We start from the raw sequence: 8507 nt of genomic DNA, 5'->3' as shown, positions 1-8507 counted from the left end.
AGTAACAATAGAACATTCAAATTATTATAGTAAGTAGTCTCTTAACAAGATATGTTCTTTTTACTACTCGCGTTTTACAAATGTATTTATTAAATATTAACTTTTTCTTAATGCACTGCATCTCTCTCAATATTTAAACTCCCTCAACCTACCTTCTATATACTTTTTACTATTTTCGACTATTATTAGTCGAAAGAATCACTTTTATGTAAATTTACACCATTGTAATATCTCATATTACATAGTATAGTATTATTAGGTAAAGCAAGTACATATACAAGTATAAGAAGAGCTAAGTTAATTCTAAAATTGTACACTCAATTGTTATTAGTTTTAGGTTAATTTCATTTTATAATGTTATAGTTTATGTTTCTTCAACTGTTTTCCATCTGACACAACTTTCGTCAAAGCCTACTGCGTTCCACTCTTTTCTCTTTTCTATATATCTTGCAAGATAATTATATTGAAATATATTATCATATTGTTATTTTTACTTTATTTGGAGAGCATATTTTCTAAATAATTTTAATTATCAGTTTGGATCAGTTGGTTAAAGTGCGCTGATTCTGAGCTTCACATTTGGCAGGACCCGAGTTCGATTCCTGGTACTTGCAGTCTCAAAAAATAATTATTTACGAATAATTAAATACAAGAATTATTTCCAAGACCACTGATGATGGGTATTTGGCAATACTCGAAACAGCTGTATGGTCAGCCAAAAATTCAATAAATTAAAAATAATATAAAAAATAAATTTTTGTTGTTGTATTTCACTACTGTTCGAAAAAAACTCTTTCTCAAATAAGTAAATTTCAATCAAATCTTTTGTCGTGTGATTAGAAAAACTCAAACTACCCTTCATATGATATATACGAGATGTGAAGTGCAAAATTTTCTTAAACAACTTTTAAAGTCCAAAGACTTATTTACATCCATCCCAAACCCTATTAATTTGTTGTTTTATTAAGAAAACGGACAAGCTACTCAAATTTAATTTCGTTGAAGTCAATTTCCTCTAGCTCCTGTTTTCCAATTACCAGTTACAAAGCTAGGTATTTAATAGTTAAGTGTTTCATAGGAATATTAACATTAATCGCACTCGGGAATACCTGATTTGAGCAGATACTAGTTGCAGTTGTAGTATCCTATGATAACTCTATAAAGTTTTTTGGATCGCAAACCTTCTACCCCACTATTAATTGAACAATTGAACTATTGAGTCATACAATCCACTATTAAAATTTTTTTACCCGTTGAATCCTTCACGCAAATAAATTATAAAAGTTGATGACTTTTATTGTGAAAACTTTCACTCTTAAATTTGGTAGTGCATCTTTTATTTTCCGATTATCCATCATTTGATATTATATAGCCTAGTATGGCTAGGCTCATGCCATCTAAAGCGCAATCGTAACCGCAACAAATGTTTGCTTCGCTGACAATGAGTTTAAAATTGACACTGCGGTTGACGGAGACACACACAGACAACAAACGGACAGACAGACATTTTCTGTACTAAAATGGTATAAATTATATTTTATTTTTTTTTCTATAGAAGTTTGTGTGCAACTGTTTCAATGAAGTTTTTCACACTTTTGTCTACATTTTAATTGAAAAAGTTTATATCGTTTGGATTTCAATTAGAATTTCATTTATTTGTTACTCTTTTTACAATTGCTGCTGTTGATGATGACTTTTCATTTACCGATGTTCCCTATAGCCAGAAGTTATTGACATAAATGTTTTATGCCTTTGACTTCATATTATATGCTCTCCCAATAATTTCAGTTTATGATTTCTCAAATAAGTTACGTTCAATTAAGTCTTTTATGGTATCTTATGATTTAGTTTACATTCTCTGAAATGCATTCACGAGATTGTGTTTAATCTTATCAAAAATTTAAGTTCCTACCTTTAGTGTAAATAACTACCTTTAAATCCGTTACTACATTCACTTTTCATCTTACCAGTTAGGACAACGCATTAGGAAAAAGATACTTTCAATCAACCTGTACTTTTTAAAGCATATGTAAGCGTAGCTAAGTGGTAATGGGACTTCCTTTTCACGCCCTCTCTGGATGTGCCCTCTCATTATGTGCTATTACACGACTTCATTTAAAAGCTTTAAGATTGTGAATAAAATTAAAGCACAAAATTATTTCGCTTGTAAATGATTCTTCGATTTACACATGTAAATTGTTTGGTGTACGTTATTTGGTAACGTTGTGATCATTTGCACTAACCATTTCTTCGATTGTGATGATCTTCGTGCAAACATTTTGGAAAACGAAAAACAGTTGACGAATTTTTCGTTTGTTAAAAAGAAAATTGTTTTTTTGTGCCATTTCTTCATAAGTGCAAATGCAAGAACAATTCACGCAAACGAGATAACAGACGAAAAACAGTTGACGAATTTTTCGTTTGTTAAAAAGAAAATTGTTTTTTTGTGCCATTTCTTCATAAGTGCAAATGCAAGAACAATTCACGCAAACGAGATAACAGACGAAAAACAGTTGATAAATTTTTCATTTACATTGATTGAAATAATTTTTGTCTGTTAGACAACATACATATATTTCATCTAACTTATCTGCATTACTTTATATCGAATATAGACATTTTTGAGATAAAAGTAGCGTTGTCCAAAGTCGGCTTCTATGCAATATAAATTTTTCCATAAGTACTCTTTTTAGCAGATATAATTATTTTACTTGCCCTCCTTACTCTGCAGTGAATGTGTATTAAGTGGTTAACCATAAAATAAACATCGAAAAACAAAAACCTTTTGGTAGTATGTATCGTGAAAAATGATTGCCACTAAGTTTTTACACTCAACGATATATGCAAATGCAATATTTAAATCATTTTGGCTTATCCATGGAAAAGTTTTAAAATAATTTGAAAGCTTTTATTTGTCTTAAAATATGAAAATCTCTAGTGCATCAAAATTTATTAACTTTTATTGTTAAATTTTTATTGTATAATTCCAAAAAAAAAGTACATATACCCAAAACAATAAGCTTAGATACTTCAGTATCTTACAAGTACTTATATTATTAATATATAAAATCCAGAATGAAGTTTTAAATATTTCGAAAGATTGAGTAACCACATAAATCTGCTAACTACGGCTGTATTAAATAATAAATGAAATGTTTAATTATTATTAAAATATAATTAAAATATATTAAAATTGTAAAACTCAATTGCTGTAGAATATATTTAGCAGGCTTAATATAATGGAACACGTTAATTTATTTATACCGATAGATTATAAACAAAATTGAAAAAGTACAGAGATGGTTGTGCTTAAAATGATTAATACTAGTATATATTATATTATAATATATATAATATATATATGGATATATATATATGAATATATTATATATATCCAAAACATGAAATACCTAATATAAGCTCTATACATTATTGGGAGTTATTTTTAAAGTTATCAAAATTTATTTACTTCACAATTATCAACAGTAAAAACAAGAAACTTATATAAAGCAGATAAATCAGTTGATCAAGAAGAGGAGTGTTATACCTTCTGCTCAAAAAATATACGGATTTAGTTGTTTGTTTACTACTCCTTAAGTAGTAGATCTTTTTCAAAAATTTTTCTTTATGTTGGTAGACCCTTTCTTGACATATGATACAAATTTGAGCGTCATCTGTCAATTAGTTTGTTTACAGCGGCTGTTAATGTAAGACTACCTCAAGTGCATTTAGCGATTTTTACTATGGAAAATTCTTGTTGCACACGATTTTTTGAGCAAAAACGGCACCGGCACCACTGTCATCGCTCAGACACCATATTCGCCCGATCTATGGTGCCTGGCGAACTTTTTCCTGTTTCCGAAACTCAAGTTGCCCCTTCGTGGTAAGCGTTTTGAGTCGATTGAATCGGTAAAAGAGAATTCGCTGAAGAAACTAATAGCCATTCCTACACGGGTCTACGAAAAGTGTATGAAAGATTGGGTTAAGCGTTGGCATACGTGTATCGTTTCAGAAGGAGCATATTTTGAAGGAGATAAAATAAATTTGGAATAAAATTTAAATTTGTGTTTTATTTACAAAATCCGGGTACTTTTTGAGCAGAATGTATTTCATCATAAGTACGCTTAGAAAAATAAATATTTCTACCCATTATTGATCAGGCTGTCATTTGTTTTGATCTCTATGTCACTCTCTTGCTCATATAAGATTTATCCTTAAAAAAACTTAATAAAAAGCGTTAGTTTTTCATAAATTTAATTTAAAATTCTATAAGAAAAAAAAAGAGTTCTAGCAAAAAAATAAAGGAAAGTAAATTAAATGAAATTGATTTGAATTAGAGAAATTTGAAAATTTGAATTAGAGATTATGACGGAACAAAATGGCGTTTATTAACTCATTGTAGTATTAAATTTGCTTTGATATCATATTGTGGATATCACTTTGCTTTTCAAATTTTTAAGCACAGGTTGCAATAGATCCATTCATCGTGTATATGATCATCGTTGCTTTCTACTGTTACTCATTTTGCCCGCAACTATAACAGGATTACAGACATCTCGCTAAGTAACTAAAATAAGTCAGATATCATTTGTAAATTTAAAACATACTAAATTTTCACGGGGATCTTGGTTCTGTGAGCAATTCTAGTCATTTTCAATATACTCGAAAAGGTATATCCACATTTCAAAGGCTCCCATACTCTGTGTTTGTAAATTTTTGATAGTCCGCATATCGAATAGATAAGTCGCTATTGACTTAATCATAGTAATATTTTCATAGTTTCGTCAATTTTTCATTTGCAGATTTCTCCATTGCAATATTACATTTGATTTCATCAGAACTACTACCTATATCTGTTTTGATATGAGACGCTAAGTAATTGAATTTGTCAATTACATCGTAGTCTACAATCGTTGTTGTATTTTATTTGTTTTATATTACTTAGTTGATTGATCATCAAAACTTTTGTTTAAGATTTGTTAGTTTCTACACTAATGGATAATAATTTTAAGAGCAACGTATACTTAAGCTCTTAATAGTTAGATTACATTGTTAATATACCATCTATATATGGACCACTCTCTTACAAATCGGACACATTTTTGACCTCATTATCTCCGATTTTGCTGAAATTTTTATATTAGCTCTTAGCATAAAAATTTTGAAATTATTGCCTAGGAGTTATGGACCAATGGAGTTTTGAGAATTAGCTTTGTAGATACACTTTAAACGCCCATATCTCTAGCTATGTTATATAAATGATAAAAACTTAAAAATTGTTGTGTTTTAAAGATAATTGTTTGAGTTTTTAAAAAGTAGTTTAAACAATTAAGATTATTTATATTTAAGTACTAATATTAACTATTAAATTAAAAAAAAAAATTTTTTCCAAATGTGTCCCGAGAATTTTAATTTTTTATACTTTATTTATATTCATATATATTCATATATATATATTTATAAATTTTACTAAGAAATGTAAATATATTTATTTACAATATTTATTTATAAATATATATTTATATTTCTTAGTATATATTTATATATAAATATATAAAGTTGCCAATATTCATCACTCCGATGGGTGTAGCCTTATTCCTACTTTCAAAAACAAGCCGTCCTAATACTATTTTTAGCTTTTAATACATTGATTACCATTTGGTTCCGTCTCACTCAATATTCATTTCAGAAGATATTAGAGCAATTATATTTCATAATCAAATGAAACCAAATATAATAGATTTGCGCATAACATAATATAATTATTGTCCTTTTAAAGGCTTAACCAAATATTACTTGACTATATAATTTTGTATTTATTTAGTTTCTATAATTTATCAATAAAGATTAACAAAGTCTGACGCATTGTAACGTTAGTTATGACAGTAGTGACTATTTTTACTTAATATAAACTATTGTATTTAATTAAGAGGTTTTAAACAGTAGTAACAATGGTTGTAACAATAAAAAATTTTTAATATTGCTAATTATTTGAAATTTTAACTGATCATAAGGCGAATTCGAGTATTGCCAAATACCCATCATCAGTGATCTTGGAATTATTTCTTATATTTAATTACTCGCATATAATTTATTTTGATATACTGCGCATCTATTACGAATTAAACTCGTACCCTGCCAAATTTCACGCTCAAAGTCAGTGTGCATTAACTGACGCAACTGACCCAAAGCCGTACTTGGTTTGTATGTTCGCACATTTTTCTGAAGTATTGTTAATTTGCTGAGAAAGTTTATTAAAAAACTCACTTTCTGCATTAGATTAAAACGAAATCATAAACTAGCTGTAGAAAAAATTAATCTCAAAATCTTAAATATTTATTTACAACAAAATTACATACAAAAAATAGTTCCAAACTAAAAATTGAATTAATTAAAAATATTAAAAAATTAATTAATTAAATTTGTGTTGTTGTAGTTTACTACTATTCGAAACCTCTCCAAATAGTCAGTTTTTTTTCAGTTAGTTTCGAACTCCGCAACAGGAAAGCTGATGATAATACTCTACATTGAAACATTACATTTGTTTGATTATTTTTTCTCTTTAAAATGTATATCTTTTAGATTGTTGAGTTCATTTCCAAAAATCCGGTACGCTTTGATATACAAAATTTCAATTATTTAAAGAATCCTTCTTATACCAATATTCAATATATGTATAAAGTGGAACTCAAATGAAACACGATTTCTTAATGGTGTTAAGGTGGTATTTATATTGAGTCTATCTTTTGGATTCCTATCGGTAAAGTCATATACGTAGTATTTGAAATTGCGTCAACGATTTTCTTCTGCTTTGATAAATGACCGCAGTGTAAAAAACATTATCTTTTTAGGGGGAGACTTCGCTGGTTTTGACTGCTCCATTGCTTATTTGTTACAAAAATGATTACATAAATCAGGGCTGTCTAGACCAGATGCGAACGCGGGCCAATACAAATCACTGTACCATTGAAGGTACATTGAAGGATAGAAACGTGTTTTGGAAAAAAATAAAAATACGGTTATAATGTTCTATTTAGTTTTATTAATTTAAATTCATACATTTGGTACATATACCATAAAAATAAAATAATATAATTTTACCAGTACACCAAAAGAAAATTTCCGTAATTGTGGTAGATTAAAAACATGTTGCGGGCCGTATAAACATAAGCCGCAGGTCGCATGTGGCCCGCGGGACGTGCTTTGGACAGCACTGGCATAAATACCTTTAATTTGTTGATAACTTTTGATGTGTTATTGCCATTATTAATATTATTATTATTTGTGAGTTGACACTAAAATTAATTTTAAAGTTAACTAAGAATGGGGAACTGAACGGTTGGGTCCGTTGTCCTAATTGCGATTATATTCACGCTTCTCTAAGTAATTTTTTATTGATTTTCTCTAATGTGGACACAATTTGTTCGAATGTGTGTTAGTTACATCGCAGAGAAAGCGACTCTTCTCTTGAGTTTGTTAAAGCACTGCATTTAGCTAATGTTAGTATTTGCTTCCCTTCTACTAATTTTACTTGATATCTTAAAAAAATCAGAAAAATAAAAACTCAGAGTAATCACTAACCGCACGTGGCTATACGCAGATGTTAGGTTAGTCATTGAATAATCACGGAGCTTATGAGGAATACACAAATTAGTCAGTGAGATGGGTGGGACTCTTCAGAAACCCAACTATCTGCTATCCGAGAGTAAAAGTGCCCAGATGCATTAACTCGGAAAAGACTCAATTAGAAGAACAATAAAAACTAAAAGAAAAACTCCTCTAAAATTTAATAAAGCTTCTTTGTCCCTATACAAAGTAAGTCTAGCTTAACAGCAATACTAATACTTTATATAAAAGTAAAATATTAAAAAAGATTCATACAAATTCACCATTTATCAAGGACACATACATCATCCGACAATGTTGTTAGTCACTTTTATTTTGACGTGCAGTGTAAAAACACAGTGATTTAATGAATATGAGCTATTAAAAAAACGAAAATAATTAAAAAGCACCAAGAAGGATGTCACACGTTCACCAACGACACGTGACATATCAGCGTTAAAAGTCACTATATAGTGAACGTTTTCGACAACATAACCAATAAATTAAATATTAACACTTTATTCCAACTTTTTTGTTTTTGTTTTTGTTGCTGATAAAATATTTTTTTTTCACTTTTTCACTTAAATGTCAGTAGCTGCGATTTAATTAACTTCCTTTTGTTATTGTTAATATAACAACTCCCATAACTACAACAACAACAACACCAACGAGCAACTAGCAACTAGCAGCGAACAGCGAGCAACAAATGAAATAATAAATTATTTAAATTTTAATTCCCAGGTGATGAATACAGTTTTGTATGATAACCATCACTGTGAGTATGGCACAATAATTCGCAATATTTTCAAAAATTTTACTTATTTTACTATGATGTACGGTTACAGGAAAAATTTATATATTTCTAATTAAATGCATAATACATAACTACGAAGTTTTCCTTA

This window comes from Teleopsis dalmanni, chromosome X (assembly GCF_002237135.1).
Source record: "Teleopsis dalmanni isolate 2A chromosome X, ASM223713v2, whole genome shotgun sequence".
In the NCBI taxonomy this organism is placed as follows: Eukaryota; Metazoa; Arthropoda; class Insecta; order Diptera; family Diopsidae; genus Teleopsis; species Teleopsis dalmanni.
This window is presented reverse-complemented; position numbering follows the sequence as displayed.